The following is a 22549-nucleotide window of genomic DNA, read 5'->3' as shown; positions in this document are numbered from 1 at the left end:
GTATATATAGAATGGGGAGCAGAATAATGAGTGTAATCCCTCCTGTCGGGGAAAAGGTCCCTCCATATATCAATTAAACCAACATCCTCAAAAAGTGTATTAACTTTCTTATGTAAAGATTTTGTTTCATAGGTTTTTCTATTGGAAGAGTCTAAGTTTGGTTGTAATTGTAAATTTAAGTCTCCCCCACATATCAGGAGACCTTCTGTTTCCGTTACCATACTATCAGTAATTTTCTGAAAGAAACCAATATCACTTCCTGGGGGTGCGTATATATTCAATAGAGTAACTAATTTGCCATCTATATTCCCCTTTACCAAAATATATCTGCCTTCTTTATCTCCCATTTCGCATTATTTTTCAAAATTTAGCTTAATTGAGATAAGAATAGCAACTCCTCTCCTATGACCTGATTTATATGAGAAAAACAGATTAGTAAAGCCCATTCTCTTCAGTTTTTTATGCTCATTATCACTTAAATGAGTTTCCTGTAAATATACTACATGGGCTTGTTCTTTTTTCATTTTGAATAAAATTCTCTTACATTTGATTGGATTTAATAGCCTATTTACATAAAAAGAAATGAATTTTACCTTGTCCTTAGCCATCTGTATTTATCTGTCAACGTATTATTGAAATTAGAATAAAACTTAATCGATCTACTCCCTGAACAAATAAGAACCAAGAAACTCAAATAATAACAAAAATGGCAATGAACTTGTGATTCCAAGGCTGAGGTCTCTAGTAAATGACCCTCCGTTGATCTAGAGGAAATGTCTAGCTGTGGGGGATAACCCCTCCTATCTGTGAGTTGAGGGCCCCCATTGCAGTATTCATAAAAGTCAGTGAACAAACCCATTACTCAGAAAAGATTTCCGTGTGTACTCCTGTGTTGCCTTCAAGGCATTTGTTAAGTTTATTATATTTTCGCTTTAGTAATTTGTTTGTTAACGTTTTCTAGTTAAAGTTAAGGTTGTTTAAAGGAAATTCATTGTCTGTGATATATTGCGGCATGCGATGACATCACTCCCGGTTTCGCCGCGTCTTCTGGGAAAATACTGGTTTGGAGAAATGGGAAGGAGGGGGCTTATGTGGGCAGTATCAGCGCGAGAAAAGTTTTCTTTCTACGCACTGGAAACATTAGTGAAGCAACGCCATAAGTTCATGAGATAATTGATACATTGAATTTAAAATGCTAATGCTGATTCTGATAAAAGTAATGACGGTTGATAAAGTTTATGTTTTTTGTAATTTAGAGAGTTGCAGATAGTTTGTGTTGGTGTATTTAAAGCCAGTCGATAGCGTAGGTAGATTCTGACTGTATGTTGCACTTTAATGAAATATAGTTGTTGTAGTTTTACTTTTGCAAGTATTTATGATGTAAATGTGATGTCAAGAAGGAAACAAACACTGTATATATTTTGTATTGTTTTTATCAACAGTTTTCACCATACGTTAATGTGGAAGAGTGAACAGTAAAAGGTTAATCTTACTGGAACCACCTCATTGATTGGTTTATGCTTGGTGTTTAGTTCAGAGTTCTTTTACACCTGTGCGAGAACACTACAACCTCTCTCTCTCTCTCTCTCTCTCTCTCTCTCTCTCTCTCTCTCTCTCTCTCTCTCTCTCTCTCTCTCTCTCTCTCTCCCCTCCCCCCTCCCCCCCTCTCCCCCCCTCTCTCCCTCTCCCCCCCTCTCTCCCCCTCTCCCCTCTCCCCCTCTCCCCCTCTCCCCCTCTCCCCCTCTCCCCCTCTCTCCCTCTCCCCCTCTCCCCCTCTCTCTCTCTCTCTCTCTCCCTCCCCCCCCCACACACACACACACAAATGTATATATATGCATACACACACACACACACACACACACATGTATACTCATTTTGGTGGTGGAAAAAGGAGTAAGTGAGCGAATAAAGAATAACAACTAAGTAATGTAAAATCCACATTATAATAAGTATTTCTCGAGATAGGTATATCACCGTGTACTTTTGCTTCTGTTTAGCTTCTCAGCATTTTTAAAGTTAGTCAAACCTTATGGCTCTTCTGAAAGGGGTGAAGACTGTCTTTGGGAAACTCCCGGCCTCTTCCTGATATGTTTCTTTCGGCTTCCTCCTGTCTCCTGCCTTCTCGATTCTCGCACTATTTCCTAAGCCGAGTGAGACAATTCCTCAGCCAGGCTTTCTTTCATTTTGGTCATGCTGACGGGCAACCCTCTGGTCCTCATGTCTGCAGTCGCCCCTTCCACTGTTTGGTATATCTGCGTCCCGTTGTCATAAAACACTCGAAGTTTAGCAGGGTACGGAGTTTGAAATCTAATCTTATTTTGCTTTAGTATTTGCTTTACTTCAGAGTATTCTTTGCGTTTCTGGAGGACCGCGGGGGGGGGGGGTGTAATCTTCATCGAAATATATTAATTAGTCCTCTAAAAACACTTTTCTTACCCCAGGCCCTTCGTAGTATCTCCGCCTTGTTGCTGTACCGAAGGAATTTAATTATAATTGATCGTGGCTTTCTCTCCTGGGTAGGTTTTGGGACGAGTGCGCGGTGCGCTCTTTTGACTTCCAGCTCCATAGCTGAGGGAAGATCCAGCGCGTCCCTTAGTAACTTTCTGACAAACTCCGTCATAGACGGGCCCTCCGCTCCTTCGGGAACGTTTTAGATTCTGGTATTTTTCCACCGTGATCTTCCCTTCAGATCAAGCAGTTTACCTTCTTGGTGATGTATGATTTTTATTGTCTTGCTCAGTATTCGTTCCACGTTTTAAAAGCGATCTTCCACCTTCTCAATGCGAGTCTCTGCCACTGCTATTTTTTGATTAACACTGGCGAGCTCTGCCTTAATATCATGGGGCTGCTGCTTTATATCTTTCTGGACCTCCATTATTTCAGGATTTCGAAGACATTTGCCGCTTCGCTTGCACGCGGTCGGGTCAGAGAGCTGCTGGCTGCACTCCTAACGGACACAGGCTCTACAGTGTCGCTTTTTAAATTTCCATTTCTTCTCCCCATTCTTGCCCCTCTTTTCGGTTCAAATATTTTTCGAAAAATATATTTGACAGGTTAATGGGGCTTAATACGCATTTTTCCGGAGGGGCTAGTGACTTAAACTGCCATTCTTGATGATGACGTCACTGGAAAACCCTATTTGGTCTTGTCTTAACCTTCCGATTGTTGCATTGTAACATCACTGTTGTGGCACTATCCATGAGCTGACCCTCCTGTTAATTACTGGACCTATAAAAGTCAAAACAAAAATAGAATGTTAAAAGCAATTTGCAAATCTGGGGAGAGAAGCAGAATTAATGTTTTGAATCAAATGCAAAAGTTGAAAAAATAAACAAGTGTATTAATTGCAAGATGTTGTGGTTGTGGAAGGGCAAAGTGACAGAACAAAAATAATGTCTTTAATAGATTGCAGACCAAAGTTATAGAGTCCCAGTAAAACAGGACCATTGGATCATTAAGTCAGAGCAAATCATCAGTTTTTCATTTATACCAACCTTACAATCTCTCATTCTTTAATTTTCTCTACATATTCAACAACTTCTCCAGATTTAACTGCTCAGTTTCTAGTTGCTGGTTAACCTACGAACATGATATCTTTAGGATGTGGGAGGAAACTGGAGCATCTGGATGAAATCCTTGCAATCACAGAGAATGTGTAAACTTCTCACAAAGAGCACCATTGTCAAGATTGAACCTGTGTTGCTGGCACTGCGAGGCAGCAATACTAGTAGCTGTATTCTGTCCAAACATTTGTTAAGATGATGTTGTGTAAAATCAGCAGTTGGAGGAAAAAGTGAATCAATGTGATATAGCAATATCTGCAGAGAAAGCAATATAAAATGGAATGGTCAAATGAAGCTGTTGAATTCATTACTAACACTCCCAGCCTGAAAATGAGCTGATGTTCTTCAGACTTGATTGTAGGAGCAATTTTGAAAACAAATACAGAGGTTAGAATGGCAATAGGTCAGAGAATAAAAGAGATGGGTGATTAGAAACTCAGGCTCACTCATATTAACTTATCAGATGTGGTCTGCAAAGCAACTCTTTCAAGTTCAAGTTTGTTGTCATCTGACTACATACTGTATGTACAATAAAATGAAACAGCCTTCTTCCATGCCATGGTGCGCCCGGCAATATTATCATAAATCAATGTAACACAAAATGCATGTGAAGTCTGCAGCACAGTAAACAGCTCGCTGTCCTCATGACAAGACCTCAGTGGTGGTCAGGGTGTTCACTGGTGTCACAACGTGGGGAAGAAGCTGTTAACTAGTGTGGCAATCCTAGTCCTGATGGTCCTGTACTTCCTTCCTGATGGTAGTGAATCAAAGAGATTGTGAGATGTGTGGTAAGAATCCTTAACAATGCTTCAGGCACTTTGTATGTAACACTTCCGGTAAATGTCGCAAGTGGTGACCTTGGTGATCCTCTTAGTGTTTTTTACTGTCCTCCGTAGGGTCTTTGCCTTGCAGCTTCTGTACTACACAATGATGCAGCCGGACACAACACTCTTAATGGTGCTAGAAAGTCGTTAGAATGGGTAGGGAGTCTTGTGGGTCCAGGTTAAATTGTCTTTTAATGTGCACACCAAGGAACTTTGTGCTCTTCACTCTCTCCACGGCAGACACATCGATGTACGTTGAAGAGTCGTTGACCTGTGCCTTCCTGAAGTCCGCAATTATCTATTTTGTCTTGTACACATTGAGACTTGGGTTGTTCTCACACCATTTAACAAGCCTCTTGACCTCTGTATGTTGACTCATTATTGTTGCTGATGAGGCCGACCACTGTTGTATCATCAGTGTGCGTGATGATGCTGTTTGAGCTGGGTCTGACAGTGCAGTCATGAGTCACCAACATGAACAGTATTGGGCTGAGCACACAGCCCTGGTGGGCATCAGTGCTCAGCGTGAAGGAGCTTGAGATGTTGCTGCCAGCTCAGATGGACCAGGGTCTTTCCATCAAGAAGTCCAAGATCCAGTTACAGAGATGGGTGTTGAGTTTGACAGTATACCCACCAGTTCTGAGAAATACTCATGTTTTCTGGCCCCACAACTTTGCGTAGTTTTATCCTGGCTAAGATGCTTTTTACCTTGGCTGTGGCCAGACAGTGTTCCTGTATCCTCGAGGGAAAGAGGTCTTTTCTCAATGTCATTTCATTTATTCCATCAAATCGTGCATAGAAGGCATTTAGCTTATCAGGAAAGGAGGTGTTGCTGTCAATGACGCTCAGGGTGGATTTGTAATTTGTTATGGCTTGTATACCTTGCTATATGCACAACACGTTCCTGGTGTCACAAGGTGTGTGTGTGTGTGTGCGTGTGCGTGTGTGTGTGTGTGTGTGTGTGTGTGTGTGAATTTTCTGAGAGTACTTCGGCTTTGCCTTCCAGGTGGCACAGGAGAGTGTGGCTCTCGCTAACCTTAAAGTTATTTTATCCTGAGATCTGAATGCAGCATCAGGTCCCTAAGCAGAGCTTGAACCTCTGTGGTCAGCTATGGTTTCTGATTTGCCTTGGTAATGTAGTATTTAATCACAGTAACCTCCTCAATGCATTTTCCTATGTAGCCTTTCATTAATCCCGCACATTCATCAATGATGACAGACAATCTGCTCCAGTCTGCACTTACTGGCCAGGTCCTGGTTTCCTTGAAAAGCTGTTTGACTCATTTAACCAGTGAGTGGGTCTGTATGCAGGGATCAGCAAAATAGATATGTTTTCTGAGTATCTGAGGTGGGGGCTGGGACAGCCTTGTAGGCTCCATGAACTTTGGTATTGACTAAGTCTATTCTCTCCTCTGGTTGTAAAGTGCTGGTAGAAGTTTGGCAGGAATGTTTCTAAGTTGATTGAAGTCACCAGCAGCAATAAAGGAGACTCCTGCAGCACTTCCCCAGCACAAGCATAGGGGTAGGAGCTGAAATGTATGAACAGCAACAATCACAATCGCTGTGAACTCCATCGGTATGTAGAAGGAGCTACATTTCACCATTAAAAATTCTATCTGCAGTGAGCACTGGGCTGTTACTACTGAGGTGTTCACACTCCAGTTTTGATTGATGTAGACATACAGACCACTTCCACGGCATTTTTGTCCGCCCGAAAAGCGATCAGGCCTTTTAATTGGATGGCTGAGTCGGGATTGGTGTTCTGGAACCATGTTTCTGTCTGGATGAGTGTGCAGCTCTCGCTCATCTCCCCCTGGTTCCGATGCAGACGCAGGTAATCCAGTGTATTTCCTAGCAATCAGAGAGTAGTGAACAAGATTGTCAGGAACATGGGCCTGCTGGGGTCATCTTTAAGTCTGGCTCGAATACCAGTGCGATTACTGGGCTTCTGCGTCATTGTGCACTGCTTCCCTGAGTAGCTATAGCAGGCCGTGACACTGCGAGGGCCCACGCCTTGCATTAGGCCGTAACTGTGCAGCACCTTTGTTATCCAGCTCATTAGGCTTGCAGATTTTAGTGTTCTTTATGATCAGCCGTTTTTGTTAATCGTAGAAAAGTTGAACAAGATGAGAAATTTCACTGTTGACTGGAGCTAGAGCGGCTGCTGTGACCATGCATGTTGCCATCTTACCATTCACTTGTCATTTTAATTCTGTGCCTATTGCACCATTGTTCCAATTATTATGTTATTATGTCCATATGCATTATATGCTACATATAGTTGTCAGATAAAAGCAGACAAAAAGGATGGCATGCAAATACTGTAAAACTTTGTTTTCTTTCCTTTTCTTTCAAAGTTGATATGCCATTAAATAGATTTATTTTCTTTGAAATTGCCTCATTTTACCAAATGTGGAATTTAGAATTATATAGATTCTCTTGAGACTGTGTCAGATCAAGGATTTATTTCTAAATTTAAGAAGTAAACATGTTGCCAGCAAAAAAAACAACATTGTACTGCTTCATATGTTGAGCCTCTCTGTCTTCCTTGCTTTATTTATCCAAAGATCAAAACATTTATCAGTCACACAATTCCATCTTGCTTGTCAAAGAAAGGAGTATGAAATGCTTTCAGGAAGTCTTCATTGGCAGCTCCCAAAACTCTTGTTAACGGATTGAACAAAAATCTACAAGAGCCAGATGACTAAAATTGTTTATATCATTAAATGAATTTGCCTCTGTACTTTTCTGAATGCCAAAGATCTTTAAAAAGTAAACTTGAATCTAATTACCTCCTACATCATGAGATTTTACTTTCTTCAATAACCTTTGTTGTAGCACCTCATTAAATTCCTCTACAAAACCTAGTTTGAGTACATCCACAGTAATTTCTTGGAGATTTTGTCTTTTGTTGCATGAATATCAACTTTTCCTTTTGTGTGCTGAAGTTTTCTTCTTGGTAATTTTGAGCTAATGCAGAAGTATCACCATTAATTCTTATCTGAATGTTTGTTGTACTTCCAGAGAAGGAACCACACCATATAACATCAATTATCTTGTTCTGCATTCTCAGTTTAGATTCATTGATTGAAGGTGTCTCTGCTGCTGAACTTTATTCTCTCTCTTCCTCCCCTCCTGCATTTAATCTCTCATATTCTCTTCTACTTCTCCATCTCCCCTTCTACCTTTCTTTCTTTCTCTCCTCTCATTCTTGTGACTCTCCATCCAATTTTTCTCTTCTCACCTTCTATTTCCTGATCACTAACATCTCTTTCTGCCCCTTATCTTAGAAAGGATGTGCTGAAACTGGAGAGTGTTCAAAAAAAGTTAATGAAAATAATTCTTAAGTTTGAACTGCTTCTCTTATGAAGAACATTTGATGGCTCTGGGCTTGTATTCACTGGAATTCAGAAGAATGAAGGGTAACCTCATTGAAACCTATCGAATATTGAAAGGCCTTGATAGAGTGGATGTAAAGAGGATGATTCCTATGGTGGGAAAGTCTAAGACCAGTGGACACAGCCTCAGAATAGAAGGCATCCTTTAAGAACGGAGATGAAGAGGAATTTCTTTAGTCAGTAAGAGGTGTATCTGTGGAATTCTTTGCCACTTGCAGCTATGGAGGCTAAGTCTGTATGTATATTTAAGATAGAGGTTGATAGATTATTAATTGATCAGGGCATGAAGGGATACAGGGAGAAGGCAGGAGATTGGGGCTGAGAGAAAAAAATGGATCAGCATGATGAAATGGTGAGCAGACTCAAGGACCAAATGGCCTAATTCTGTTCCTATGTCTTATGGTCTTAGGGAGGCTGGTTTCTGTGATGTCCTGTGTGTCCACAATTCTCTGCAATTGATTGTAGGCAGAATAATTGCCACACTAGTTAGTGTACATAGAGATAGGCTATTTTCTATGGTGCATCAATGGTACATGCCAAATTTCTAGCCCGCTGAAGAGGTAGAGGCGCTGTTACATTTTCTTGGTCATGGCTTCAACATGGTTAAATCATGTCAGGCTATTGGTGATGTTCACTCTGAGGAACTTGAAGCTCTTAATCCTCTCAACCTTAGTACTGTTAAGGACACAGGAGCACATACACTGCCCACCTTCGTGATGTCAGTGACCTGCTCATTTGTTTTGCTGACTTTGAAGGAAAAGCTGTTGTCATGATTCCATGTTATTAGACTCCCTATCTCCTTTCTGTACCCAGACTCATCACTATTTGAGAAACACTCACTGCAGTGTTATCATTTACAAACTTGCCAATTGAGCTAATGCCGAATCTTGCCACACAGTTATGCATATATAGAGGGTATAGTAAGGGGCTAAGGATGCAAGCTAGTGGAGCAGCTGGTGGAGCACCAGTGTTGAGAATAATCGTGGCAGAGGTGGTGCTGCCTATACTTATTGCATTCTGTTAGTCAGGAAGTTAACAATCCGGTTGCAGAGTGAGGTGTTGACTCCTAAGGGAGTTGTTTGGAGATGAGTTTGCTTTGAATTGTAGTATGATGCTGGAGCTGTACTCAATATGCAGTAATTTAACATGGGTACCTTTGCTGGCTTGGTGTTCCAGAGATGAGAGTCAGGCCAGGAAAGTGGCATCTGCTGTAGACCTGTTTCAGTGGTAGCTGATTAGCAGTGGGTTCAGGTCTTGGAGGCTGGAGTTGATGCATGTCATAACCACCCTTACGAAGCACTTCATTATGGGGGGGGGTTTCAGTAGTAGTCATTAAGGCACATTATCTTGTTTATCTCAGATACTGGAATGATAATAGTCTTCTTAAAGCAGGTGGGAACCTCATATTGAAACAAGTGGTTAAAAATGTCTGCAAATCCTACCAGCAGTTGATGCAGAGGATCGAAGGACATGGCCAGGGGTAACATCTAGGCTAAATGATTTGTATGGATTCATACAGCAGAAGACTGATCTTGCATCCACCATGTTGGCAGTGGGTTCAAGTGACTGGAGGTTGTTTGGTTGAGTGGTGGCATACAAGTCCCCTTCTGGGATGAACTCTATTTGGCGATGCTGCACAACTTTGTTTAGTAGGCCATTGTAGAGTGCAATCTCTGCCACAACTGATGGTTGATCTGGGACTTGATTTTGGACTGATAATTGTCTCTTACTGTTTCGGATAGCTTTACAGAGTTTGTATCTTGACATAAAGGTCGCGGTCACCTGATTTGAAAGCTGCAGTCTTAGACTTCATAGTGAGTGAATCTTCTTTTTCATCCATGGCTTCTGTTTTGGAAACCCTCGGATTGTCCTCTTTCTTACACAGTCCTTAATACACATTTAATCAAAGTCACTCTTTATTTAAAGTCACACTTGATCCAAAGGAACTGAAAACTAATTAACTAATCAATTCTCTTGAGAGCAGCAATTGTGCTCTAATTTTTGTTTTCTATTCATGTAACTGAATACACATTAAAGAAAATCCTTCCCGTTTATAACCTTGCGTGAATCAGCTGTGTTCATTGACAGGCCTATTTTTGGTGTTCTTTGTTTAAAAAAAACAACTATACTTTTATCTCATGATAAAAAATTACAGATCTGTTTGATGTTAGCTGTCCGACTTTCATCTTGTGCTTCCTGCACATTAAAATTAACTTGCTCTGCCACTTATCTAGTCCTAATGTGATATAATTATCAGAAATATCAAACTTAATTTCAGTTATTAAATCCAATTTCCACCCACCATCTCAGGTGGACATAGAAAGTCCACAGCATAGTTTGCTAATGAGCAGGGGCGTTTTTCCAAATAGTGCAACTTAATCTCAGTCTCCTTAGTTAAAGAAAAATGGTCACAAATGTGATGAATTGTAAAAACTAATGAAACTGTTTCATTAACTCCTGTATTTGGTGAATCGTTACACATTGTCACAATTGTACATGGTTTGATGCAGAATCTGAGGACACAAGGAAATGAACTTGGGGAGGAAAGCTTAAATTGTGAAACATTTAATGTTGCAGGTATTGTTTATCTATCAGACCTTGGTCTCAAATCATACCCTATGTAGTCTGGTTCGTTCTCTTTACCTCCCCTCATATCTGACAAAGTAAGTAATGCACGAAAGACCTAGCACCAAGGGGTGGCAACTAGCCTAATGATTTATATTGACTGGGTAAGTTGATGTGGAAATAAACATTTTTCACAGTTTTTCAGATTTTATCAATGTTCTGCTAGTAGAATTCTGGAATTGCAGTGACATAATTTTAAAAAAATCATAAACATAAGCATACAAAAAGTTTTGAGGAATAATTAATCAAAATAGATTATCATGTAAGTAATATGGACACAAGCTGCTCTGGCAGTAATTTTCCAAGAGTTCTTCATTTGTATAGATTGTAAATATGTAAGTTTTGTAGGATGAGGCAATCACTGTCACTTTATAAAATTTATTGTAGTTATTATCTACATTATGTTTATTATCCAATGGACATATCACAGAGAAATGGCCTTTCTGCAGAGACTGGTATGTTTTTATACCGTCTTTATCACCAATACAGTCATTGATGTCTCAATTTGCCTTTTATCTTTTACCAAGGTTGATGAGATCATGGTGCTCCAAAAGAGAGATGATTTCATTGCCTCTCAGTACATTTTAGAAGAAAAACAAGATCATGGTAGTCTTGGTCACAATAATGTCAATATAAGTGTCTTGAACTTCAAATCCATAAAGCGTAGAATTATTGTTACTTCATAACTTTGCCTGTATTATATAGCAGAACTCCAACTTGTGCTGCAAAGAATATGAAATTTATATCTACTGTGCACGATGAAATACAATGTTTATGTGGACATTCACTTAATAATCACCAGCTATTAATTTAATGGATTTTCTCTCTTGACTATAGATGGATGCATCTGTTAGATGCTATTCTATATTTGGTTTAATTTTGTAAGTCCAACTGTTGTTACTTATCCTCAGCAAGAAAGTTCAGTTATTCTCTCTGAGAAATGGTCCTAATTAAAACTTAAATTCCAAGTTACTTGCCAATGATACCTAATGGGATAAACATTAGTTTTATGTATTGCACTTTCATGCATTATTTTTGCCTGCTCTGTCACTACATTTATTATAAATAAAACAAGTCGATTAAATCCTGATATTTTATGATCTGTACTTAGTTGTAGAATACTGACTGCCGTATCTTGTAAACACTACCTTCAGCTATGTTGTCAGGCAGAGCTACAAAATGAAGTAAGATTTTGTTAGAACGAGTTAAATTGATCATTAAATTTGAGATAGCAATTGTTTTGTTGAATTTAAAAAATGTAGATTGGGATCAAATCGTATTGTTTGGTCTAATTGCAGACAGCAACTTCTATTCTAGTGGGAAATCGATGCCAATATCCCAGTTACATAATTTTAAGTCTGCTTGACAAAGAAAAGTATTAAATTTGGTTGAAATCTGAGACCTTGTAACACTTTATTCATTCTGAAACTGTAAAAACCTGTTTGTAGAAAATGGGTTTTCGTGCATCTGGTGAGACAACTATCCTAACTGCATGCATGCAGAATGATTTTATGCTGCTTTCATACATATTTTTATATGGATAGGTACCTTCAGAGCACAATTTGATGGATGAAAGCAGCAATGTGACGTGACTGGAAATTCACATTAATGCATTTTCTTTGGAGTGGTGACAGAATACAGTTAAATATATTTTACCAAGCTCTAATAATACCTTGCATATGTTATGTAGAATATGTTACATTTCTTAACAGCCTTTTGTAGCATTGTCTGAACAAGATTTCTCCATTTTGAGTAAATGATAGTGATAAAGGTCATCTTGTTAAAGTGTTCTTCTTTCACCATCAGTCTTCTTTGACAAGTCGACCCTGGACAGAATCTGTCTGTTTTTTAAATGGGCTGTTTCTGTTTATTTATATTTATTTTTGTGTTATTCAGATATTGGTGAAATATTTATCTTATGCGCAAATGACTAGATATTTAAATATTCTGAGGCATGTAGTTACATATTTATCTTTACTCACAAATTTTTCAAGTGCAGTACATCTTGCTGCTGACTACTAAGTAAAACTCACTGTATGTTTATCATCTTAAAATATCAAAGTACTATTCATATTTCAAGCATTTATCTATTTTGGATTTGTTTCTTGACAACACAGTAATAATCTTTATAGCCTGTGGACCGCTTCAGGTTTAACATCTCCACAATCACCAATCCATCTGTTTTTATAACTGCTAAAATAAAACACCATCGAATGAGCATGTGAATATATAATCTTGCCCTTCTAATACTAATTGTGTGTGTGTATTAAAAAATATATATATTAAAAACTTATAATATTTCTACATTATATACTAGACCAATGTAGAAACCAAAGACTCAAGGACATGTAATAACCCAGAGACATGAAGTTAAGTCCCACCATGCAGCTGGAGAAATTAAATGTTGTTAATTAAATGAATATCAGCAACTGTTAACCTGTAGAAATATGATTAAAATACATTTGGTTCATGTACATCTTTGGGAAAGGAAATCTACTGTTTTTAACCTAGACTTTGACAAATATGATTGAATTTTACTATCCACTGAATTGGCTTTAGAAGTCATTCAGTTATATTGTTCCTGCATGATAAAGCATCATTAAACTGAAGCTAGACTAGCTAGCTATATGGCATAAAATGTGGACATAACAGAGGCGCAGCAGATGATCTTGTAGGATATCTTTACTGAGATTTATATAATCATGCTAATCAGTGAACTGTTTCAGGTTAGTTAAGCAATAGCCTATTTAATAATTGACACAGAATAATACCAATAAAGGTCCTGTCCCACAAATTTTAATGAGTATTTTGTGGATGTGACAAAGGTGACTGTTAAGGGTAGGACAGCGTATAAGACCATAAGGTATGGTTGAAAGTTCAAAGTAAATTTATTTTCAAAGTACAAATGTAAATATCACCATATACAACCCTGAAATTAATTTTTTAAGGGCCTTCATAGTAAATACAGGAAACATAATAGAATAGAAAGACCACCCCAACAGGGCGGACAAAGAAATACTGTGAAAAAGACAATAAACTGTGCAAATACAAACTAATAGTAATTACTATAAATAAGCAATAAATATCAAGAATATGAGATGAAGAGTCCTTGAAAGTGAGTCCATAGGTTATGGGAACAGCTCAAAGTTGAGGCAAATTTAGTTGAGTAGTTATCCCCTCTGGTTCAAGAGCCTGATGGTTGAGGGGTAATAACTGATCCTAAACTGGTGATGTGGCTTCTGTGGCCCCTGTACCATCTTACTGATGGTAGCAGTGAGAAGAGAACATGGCCTGGATGGTGGGGGTTTGTGATGATGGATGCTACTTTCCTGCAACTGCGCTCCTTGTAGATGTGGGGAGGGCTTTACCTGTGATGAATTGAACTGTATCCATTATTTTGGAGCAGAGTAGGGCCATTCAGCCAAAGAGTCTGCTCTACCATTTGATTTCCTTTCAACCCCATTCTCCTACTTTCCTCGTGTAACCTTTGACAAGAGCTCATCAACATCCACTTTAAATAAACCCAATGATCTAGCCTCTCTGGCAATTAATTCCACAGGTTCACACCCTGTGATTAAAGAAATTTTTCTTCATCTCTTATTTAAGAGACATCATTCTATTCTAAGGCTATGTCCTCTGTTGGAAATTTTTACATGGCCACATGGACTTTAAAGCATTTGACAAGGACCTTTTGATAATTTTGTCCAGAAGATTAAACCATATAGCATCTATGGTAAGTTGGCTACAAAATTGGCTTGGTCATAGAAGAGAGTGGGTAGTAATAGCAAAGTGTTTTCCTGGCTATGGTATGCAAAGACCTCTGCTGTTAGTAACATATTCGATGTTAATGTAGGTGGTCACATGGTATTTTCGCAGTACACCCTTGTACCCTACATTTATGTAAATATCTAATCAGCCAATCATGTGGCAGCAACTCAATGCGTAAAAGCATGCAGACAAGAGGTTGCATTGTTGTTCACACCAAACATCAGAATGGGGAAGAAATGTGATTTAAGTGACTTTGACTGCTAAATGATTGTTAGTGTCAGATGCGAGGAAATCTGCAGATGCTGGAAATTCAAGCAACACACACAAAATGCTGGTGGAATGCAGCAGGCCAGGCAGCATCTAAAGGAAGAAGCACTGTCGACGTTTCGGGCCGAGACCCTTCGTCAGGACTAACTGAAAGGAAAGATAGTAAGAGATTTGAAAGTAGTGGGGGGAGGGGGAAATGTGAAATGATAGGAGAAGACCGGAGAGGGTGGGGTGAAGCTGAGAGCTGGAAAGGTGATTGGCGAAAGTGATACAGAGCTGGAGAAGGGAAAGGATCATGGGACGGGAGGCCTAGTGAGAAAGAAAGGGGGAGGGGAGCACCAGAGGGAGATGGAGGATGGGCAGAGAGAGAGAAAATAAGGGGGGGGGGAACTAAATATATCAGGGATGGGGTAAGAAGGGGAGGAGGGGCAGTAACGGAAGTTAGAGACGTCAGTGTTCATGCCATCAGGTTGGAGGCTACCCAGATGGTATATAAGGTGTTCCTCCAACCTGAGTGTGGCTTCATCTTGACAGAAGAGGAGGCCATGGATAGATATATCAAAATGGGAATGGGACATGGAATTAGAATGTGTGGCCACTGGGATATCCTGCTTTCTCTGGCGGACAGAGTGTAGGTGTTCAGCGAAATGGTCTCCCAGTCTGCGTCAGGTCTCACCAATATATAAAAGGCCAGACCGGTAGCACCGGACACAGTTATGACACCAGCCGACTCACAGGGGAAGTGTCACCTCACTTGGAAGGATTCCACCATTCAGGGCCCCAGACAGTCCTTCCAGGTGAGGCGAGACTTCACCTGTGAGTCAGCTGGTGTGGAATAATAGAGGAACAATTGTTGAGAAGTTAGAGAATCGGGATATTTTTTAAAACAACGTAAGGCAAGTTTTAAAAAAACATTGGGGAGAGAAGATGAAATATAAAGGATAGCTAGCCAATAATGTCAAAATAATACAAAAGTTCTTTTCAGATATATAAAGATTAAAAGGAAGATGTGTGTAAATATTGGTTTGCTAGAGAATGCTGCTGGAGAGACAGTAATGAAGGGCAAGAAAATGGCAGATGAATTGAATAAGTATTTTGCATCAGTCCTCATTTTGGAAGACACTAGTATGCCATGGGGCAGTCGTGCGTGCAGTTACTTTTACTAGGGAGATGGTGCTTGGGAAATTGTAATGTCTGAAGCCAGATAAGTCACCCAGCCGTAATAGACTACATCTCAAAAGTTTTAAAAGAGGTAGCTGAAGAGGTTGTGGAGACGTTAATAATGGTCTTTCAGGAATCTATAGATTCCAGCATGGTTCTGGAGGACTGGAAAATTGTCACTCTACTCTTCAAGAAGGGAGGGAAACAGAAGAAAGTAAATTATAGGCCAGTTGGCCTGACCTCGGTAGTTGAGAAGATGTTTGAATCAATTGCTAAGGGTGTGGTTTCAGGGTATTTGAAGGCACATGATAAAACAGGCTATAGTCTGCAGGTTTTCCTCAAGGGAAAATTTTGCTTGACAAATCTATTGGACTTCTTTGAAGAAGTAACAAGCAGGATAGACAAGTGAGAATCATTGGGAGTTGTGTACTTGATTTTTCAGAAGGCCTTTGAAAAGGTGCCACACATCAGGCTGCTAAGCAAGGTAAGAACCCAGGATATTATAAGAAAGATACTATCATGGATAGAGCTTTGGCTGGTTGGTTGCAGGCAAAGAGAGGAATGAAGGGTTCTTTTTTGGATTGGCATTAGGGTTCTAAGGGTCTGTGTTGGGACAGCTTCATTTACATCCTTTGTCAATGATTTGGCTAATGAAATTGATGGCTTTGTGTCCAGGTTTGCAGACAATACCAAACTGGGTGGAGAGGAGATAGTGTTGAGGAAGAAGAGATTAGGAGAATAAGCAAAGAGATGGCAGATGGAATTCAGTGTCGGGAATTATATAGTCACGCACTTTGGTCCAAGGAATAAAAGCATGTTTTCAAAATGGGGACAAATTCAAAAATCCAAGGTGTAATGGGATTTGGGAGCCCTCGTGCAGGATTCCCTAAAGGTTAATTTTCAGGTTGGTGGTGAGGAAGGCAAATGCAATGTTAACATTCATTTCAAGAATATAAAAGCTAGGAGCCCCTGAGGCTCTATAAATCTGGTGAGTCCTTCAAGTATCCTAAGCAGTTTTGGGCATTGGAGAGGGTTCAGAGGAGGGTCATGAGAATAATTACAGAAATGCAAGGGTTCCCAATGTGGAGAGTTTGATGGCTCTGGGCCTGTACTTGCTGTTATTTGGAAGAATGAGGGTCAATCTCATTGAAAACTATTGAAAGTTGAAAGGCCTAGATCAGGGGTTCAGCAACTTTTTTGCCTCTGTGGGCTGGATCGTGTATTAATGAGCGGACAGTGGGCCAGATAAATGCCATAAAAAACTTAAAATATGGGAATTATCCATTTAAATACATCTAGTTATGTTTTGCCTCAAATTAATGAATAACACATGCTAGAAAATCATTTGTGCTTAACCAAGGATGCCAATTAGTAATCAAACAACTGAGTTGCAATTTATTTTAGTCAAGGCATCTTTTGAATCTATTAAAAGGACACAAAGAATCTTTAAACATAAAACGTATGAACATGATGCATTGAATGGTGTAAATTAAGTATAATAAAAAAGAAAATTTTAATACAAGCTCTTGATAAATCAATGTGAAACTTGATGCTACACATAAAATGGTGGTGGAACGCAGCAGGCCAGGCAGCATCTGTAGGAAGAAGCACTGTCGACGTTTCGTGCCGAGACCCTTCGTCAAGACTAACCGAAAGGAAAAATAGTAAGAGATTTGAAAGTAGGAGGGGGAGGGGAAATCCAAAATGATAGGAGAAGACCGGAGGGGGTGGGGTGAAGCTAAGAGCTGGAAAGGTGATTGGCAAAAGGGATACAGAGCTGGAGAAGGGAAAGGATCATGGGATGGGAGGCCTAGGGAGAAAGAAAGGGGGAGGAGAGCACCAGAGGGAGATGGAGAACTGGCAAAGAGTGATGGGCAGAGAGAGGAAGAAAAAAAAGAGGGGGAAATAAATAAATCAGGGATGGGGTAAGAAGGGGAGAAGGGGCATTAACGGAAGTTAAAGAAATCAATGTTCATGCCATCAGGTCAATGTGATTTATACAGTCATTAAGGAGAGAGTTCCCCGAAACAACGATTCCTTCGAAGTAATGACGAATCTGCCGATCCCACAGCCAGTAGATGCCTTGTTCAAAGAAATCATGAGGAAGTAAAAAGGAATTGACCTTTTGACTGGAGGGTAGCACTGCACAAACCTTCCTGACTTTGCAGGGGTTTAACTCAAATGTGCATGCCACAATTCCTGAATGAAGTTACCAAGGTCTATCATTCCTCAAAACACTGAAAGATATTAACTTTATCCAATCCTTTGAATTCGGATATCTCTGGTACTGCCTTTACTCTCCGATACTGGACTGTAAGGGAAAAATAAATGTGCATCAAACAAAACCTCCAAACCTCCAACCGGCAACAGCAACGTTGCACAAAAATAAAAACAAGAATTACGTCACAAACCGCAGCTTGGTTTAAATACGGTTTGGAACATGCCATCACATGACATAACGTCACCCCACGGTCAAGAGACATATCATCCCACTGTCCCATGTGAGCATGTAACAATCTTCAGAATGAAATTTCGATCTCTATACGTCATCACACTGTGTCTCAATCAACTCCATTTGAAAAATTTCTGATGCAGTGTCCACTTCCGCATCCAATGGAGTAGCAAACAGCTTGAACTCATCTGCATGCAAGTGAAAATCAGCAAACTGAGATGAAAACTCTTTTCTCAATTTTTGGACCATATTCACAAAAATGCCTGGATCTTGTGCTTTACTTGTTTGAAAAGTGGGAAAATGTGTACAACTTCCTTTTTGAAACTGGTACTTCCACAATTGCAGTTTTCTTTGAAAGGCCATCATATGACCAGACATCTCATGTATCAGCTGAATTTTTCCCTTGAAGTTGTAAATTCAAGTTATTTAAATGAGATGTAATGTCCATAAGAAATGCTAAGGTTGCAAGCCAATCGGAATCCCGAAAATGTGAAGCATCCTCATTTTTGCGTTCAAGGAATATTGCCACTTCTTCATGCAATGCAAATACTCTTTCCTGTATTGACCCTTGGCTAAGCCAGTGTACATTGCAGAAATAAGCCAGGTCCCCAAATTTTGCCTCCATATCCAACAAAAACTGTTGAAATTGGCAATGATTCAATCCATGAGGTAGGATCAGATTCACCGCTTTCACAACAATGTCCATAACATCCTTTAATTTCAAAGACTTGGCACATAATGCCTCTTGATGGATAATGCAATGAATTTTAACCAGTTTCTGTGCGATTCCAAGGTTTTCCATTTGTCCCTGCAGCAATGTGATGATGCTTTTTTTCTGTCCCACCACTGCTGGTGCCCCATCAGTTGTGATGCCAATTAGCTTCGACACATTAAGTTTCATTTGTGACATCATTTTCAACAAAGCTTCAAAAATGTCTGCTCCAGTAATTGTGTCCTTTTTAGGAATTAATTGAATAAACTCTTCAAAAATTTGAAAAGTTGAGGTCACTCCTCGCACAAACACTGTAAGTTGTGCAGTGTCTCTCAAGTCTGTGCTTTCATCAAACGTAATTGAAAAAGATTGCAATTTGTTGCAGGCATCACTTAAACAACTTTTAACATCTGCTGACATTTCTTCAACTCGCCATGTGATCGTTCTTGCTGACAGGCTAATAGATGCAAATTAAGATTTCTTTTCAGGACAAATAATATCCACCACTGCCAGTAAACATTCTTTGACAAACTCTCCATCTGTAAAAGGCTTCATCTTTTCTGCAACATGTTTTGAGTCTTCGTAGCTGGCACAGGTATTTCCTTCATTTTCACTGCTTTTCTTGGCAAAAAAATGACGTTTCCTGAAACTAGCCTTCATTCGGTCAGCTTCATCTTTCCTTGCATGCTCAGTAAACTTGTTAAAATTTCCACTATGGCAGGTCTTGTAATGTTGCCTGATATTTGCCACCTTCTTCACAACAACATTTTTTAGGCAAATGAGACAAGCTGGTTTCCCAGCTTGCTCGATGAAGAAGTAATCTAATGTCCAAGTGTCTTGGAAATTCTGGCACTTAGTGTCTACCTTCTCACGTTTTGCATTCATTGCTATTGGAATTTTTTCTTTGATTTTATCTCGAAACGCGAGTTATTGAACAAGTATCGTAGCACATTTAAGTATCTGGATATTTAGTGTGGATTTCTTGTTAAAACACAGTGATGCTGTTTCTGTTTACAAATTTGAATGATTCCATCTGAAAGCCTGTACGTGCACTGAGTGTGTCCAATACACGTTAATAAGGTAGTCGGCATTCCCATCATTCATATATACCAGTGTTTGGTTTGGAACAAAACGGAACCTGGGGCCAGTGTAACAAGACGCGATGCATGTCCATCAGTGTGGCCGCGTGAAACATTCAGAATAAGGAAAAATCACTTGCGGGCCAGATAAGAAAGGTATCCAAATATTTGCTCGTGGGCTGGTCAAAATACTTTTGCGGGCTATAGGTTGCCTACCCCTGGCCTAGATAGAGTGGATGTGAAAGGGATGTTTCCTTTGGTAGGGGAGTCTAGCACCAGAGGGCCTCTATCTCAAAATAGAAGGACGTCCATTTAGAACAGAAATGAGGAGAATTTCTTTAGCCAGAGTTTTGTGAGTCTGTAGGATTCGTGGCCACAAGCAGCTGTTGAGACCGGGTCACTGGGTGCATTTAAGGCAGAGGTTAATAGGTTCTTGATTAGCCATGCTGTGAAAGGTTATGGGGAGAAGGCAAGAGAATGGGGTTTAAAGGGAAATAAATCAGCCTTGATGAAACCATGGATCAGAAACAGTTAACATTTCGATTCTCTATAATTTTAAATGACTTTCCTCAGAATTAAAATTGATACCTCTAGTCCTACATTCTTGTTTTTTTTCCTTCCTTTTTGTAATCTTTTCCTATTCTGTTCTGTTTTAATCTCATTGTTAATACTGTCTTAATTTTTCTCGACTTTTATTTCATCATTACTCCTGTTTCTTTTCTTTCTCCATTCTCTCTGCTCGTAATCTTTTTTTCCCTTGTCTTTGTTTCCTCATGTATAACATTTATTTTGTAAACCACTAACTCTGTCATTAGCATTGCCAAACAAGAAGGTGGCAGGTTTGAAGATCAGATCTCTATGCCAGAAGTTCTACAGGGAGATGGATAGGATGCTAAGTATCTTAAAAAATCAAGAAGGTTTGGTTAATTACTTCCCCCCCCCCAACCTTAATATCACCCATAGAATGAGCAAGTTGATGCTCATTATGAACATCTGAGACTACATCTCCTCATCTCGGTTTTTCCTGGGAAATGTAAACTATGGTCCTCATCTTGGTAGTAGAGGAGGCCATGTTGGAATGGAAAATGTAGTAGAGGACACTATGGACTGAATGGTAGTGAGCGGGCATGTGTAGGAGCTGGTGTGGCACTTGCTCCGCTTGCAAGGATAAGTGGCAGGAGGGGGATCAGTGGGGAGAGACAAGTGGACAAAAGAGTTGTATATTGAACGATCCCTGCGGAAATTGGGAGGGAGGGAAAGATGTGCTTAGTAGTGGGATCCCATTGGAGATGACAGAAGTTACGGAGAATTATATGCTGGATATGGAGGCTTGTGGCATGGTAGGTGAGAATAAGAACAATCCTATCACTTGTGTGTCAGTGAGAGTATGGGGTGAGGGCATATGTACACGAAATGGAAGAGCTGCAGGTGAGGCAGAGTTGATAGTGAAGGAAAGGAAGCCTCTTTCTTTAAAGAAGGAGTTCATCTTAATTGTTCTTAGAGCAGCTGCAATGGAGATGGAGGAACTGAGAAGAGGGAATGGCAAATGACAGAGTGAGACGAAGTATAGTCCAGGTGGCTATGATAGTCAGTGGGTTTATAAAAGATAACAGTTGATAGATTGTCTCCAGAGGTGGCAAAGAAGAAATTGAAAAATGAGAGCGAGGTGTCACAAAAGGAACAAGTAAATTTGAGGGCAGCATGGAAGTTGGATGCAAAGTTGATGAAACTGACTAGTTCAGCATTGATGCAGAAAGCCACATGAATGAAATTGTCAGTGTAGCTTAGGAACAGTTGGGGAGTGATGCTGGTGTTGGCTTGGAACATGGGCTGTTCCACATAGTCAACGAAAAGGCGGACATAACTCGGACTCATGCAGCAGTTCATGGCTAAACCTTACCTTTGAAGGAAGGGAGAGGAGCCAAAGGAGAAATTGTTGAGGGTCAGTTCCGCCAGATGGAGGAGAGTGGTGGTGGAGGGAAACTGGTTACATCTGTTGTCCAGAAAGAAGTGGAGAGCTTTAAGGCCCTCCTGATGGGGGATTAGAAGTGTATAGGGACTGGACATCCATAGTGATTAGGACCAGGGAACATAAAGTTATTGAAAGGATTGAGAGTGTGTGAAGTATCATGAATGTTGGTAGAAAGGGACTGAACTAAGGGGGATAAAACAGACTTGAGGTATACAGACCTCAGTTATACAGGTATACAGTTCTGCGGAGCTAGAGCAGGAAGAAACTCTGAAATTAAGTCATCCAAAATAATTCCCTTTGTATAAAATAGCAGCAGTATTTTGTATTATCATGTACATGTGTGTTCTTCATTTATTGAATAAATCATTTGTAGTATCAGTAAGTGCTATTAAGATATTTGTACTGTAGAGTTACAGTCATAGAACAATACTTCTGTGCTATTGAAGCATACCCTTTTTTGTGATAGAGCTCCCCTGAAATATAAAACATGGGTAATTTGCAAACATTGGTTTTCAACCTTTGACATTTGTACATTTTAGTAGCTGTTTTCTCTCTGAAAAAAATGAATGAATTTATCATTTTGTAAAGTGGCCCCTGAGTTGAGGATAGAACTGAGAGCAAAGTTGTTCGCCTATATTGTATTTTTTTGCATTAGGCAATCTGACAAATGCCTTTTGGTAACTAAATTCAGTCAAACTCGTTATGAGTACCAAAGATTCAGTACCTCA

The 22549-nt window shown here is 39.8% G+C and overlaps 1 protein-coding gene across 2 annotated transcripts in view; it reads left to right on the top strand.

Moving 5' to 3' along the window:
- The window catches only part of dock1 (dedicator of cytokinesis 1), a 549009-nt gene that overhangs the window by 317954 nt on the left and 208506 nt on the right, over positions 1-22549 (top strand). The gene's annotated exons all lie outside the window — the stretch shown is intronic.

Source organism: Hypanus sabinus, chromosome 22 (genome assembly GCF_030144855.1).
Source record: "Hypanus sabinus isolate sHypSab1 chromosome 22, sHypSab1.hap1, whole genome shotgun sequence".
NCBI lineage: Eukaryota > Metazoa > Chordata > Chondrichthyes > Myliobatiformes > Dasyatidae > Hypanus > Hypanus sabinus.
The sequence above is the reverse complement of the archived record's forward strand: the minus strand, read 5'-3'. Positions and strand labels throughout refer to the sequence as shown.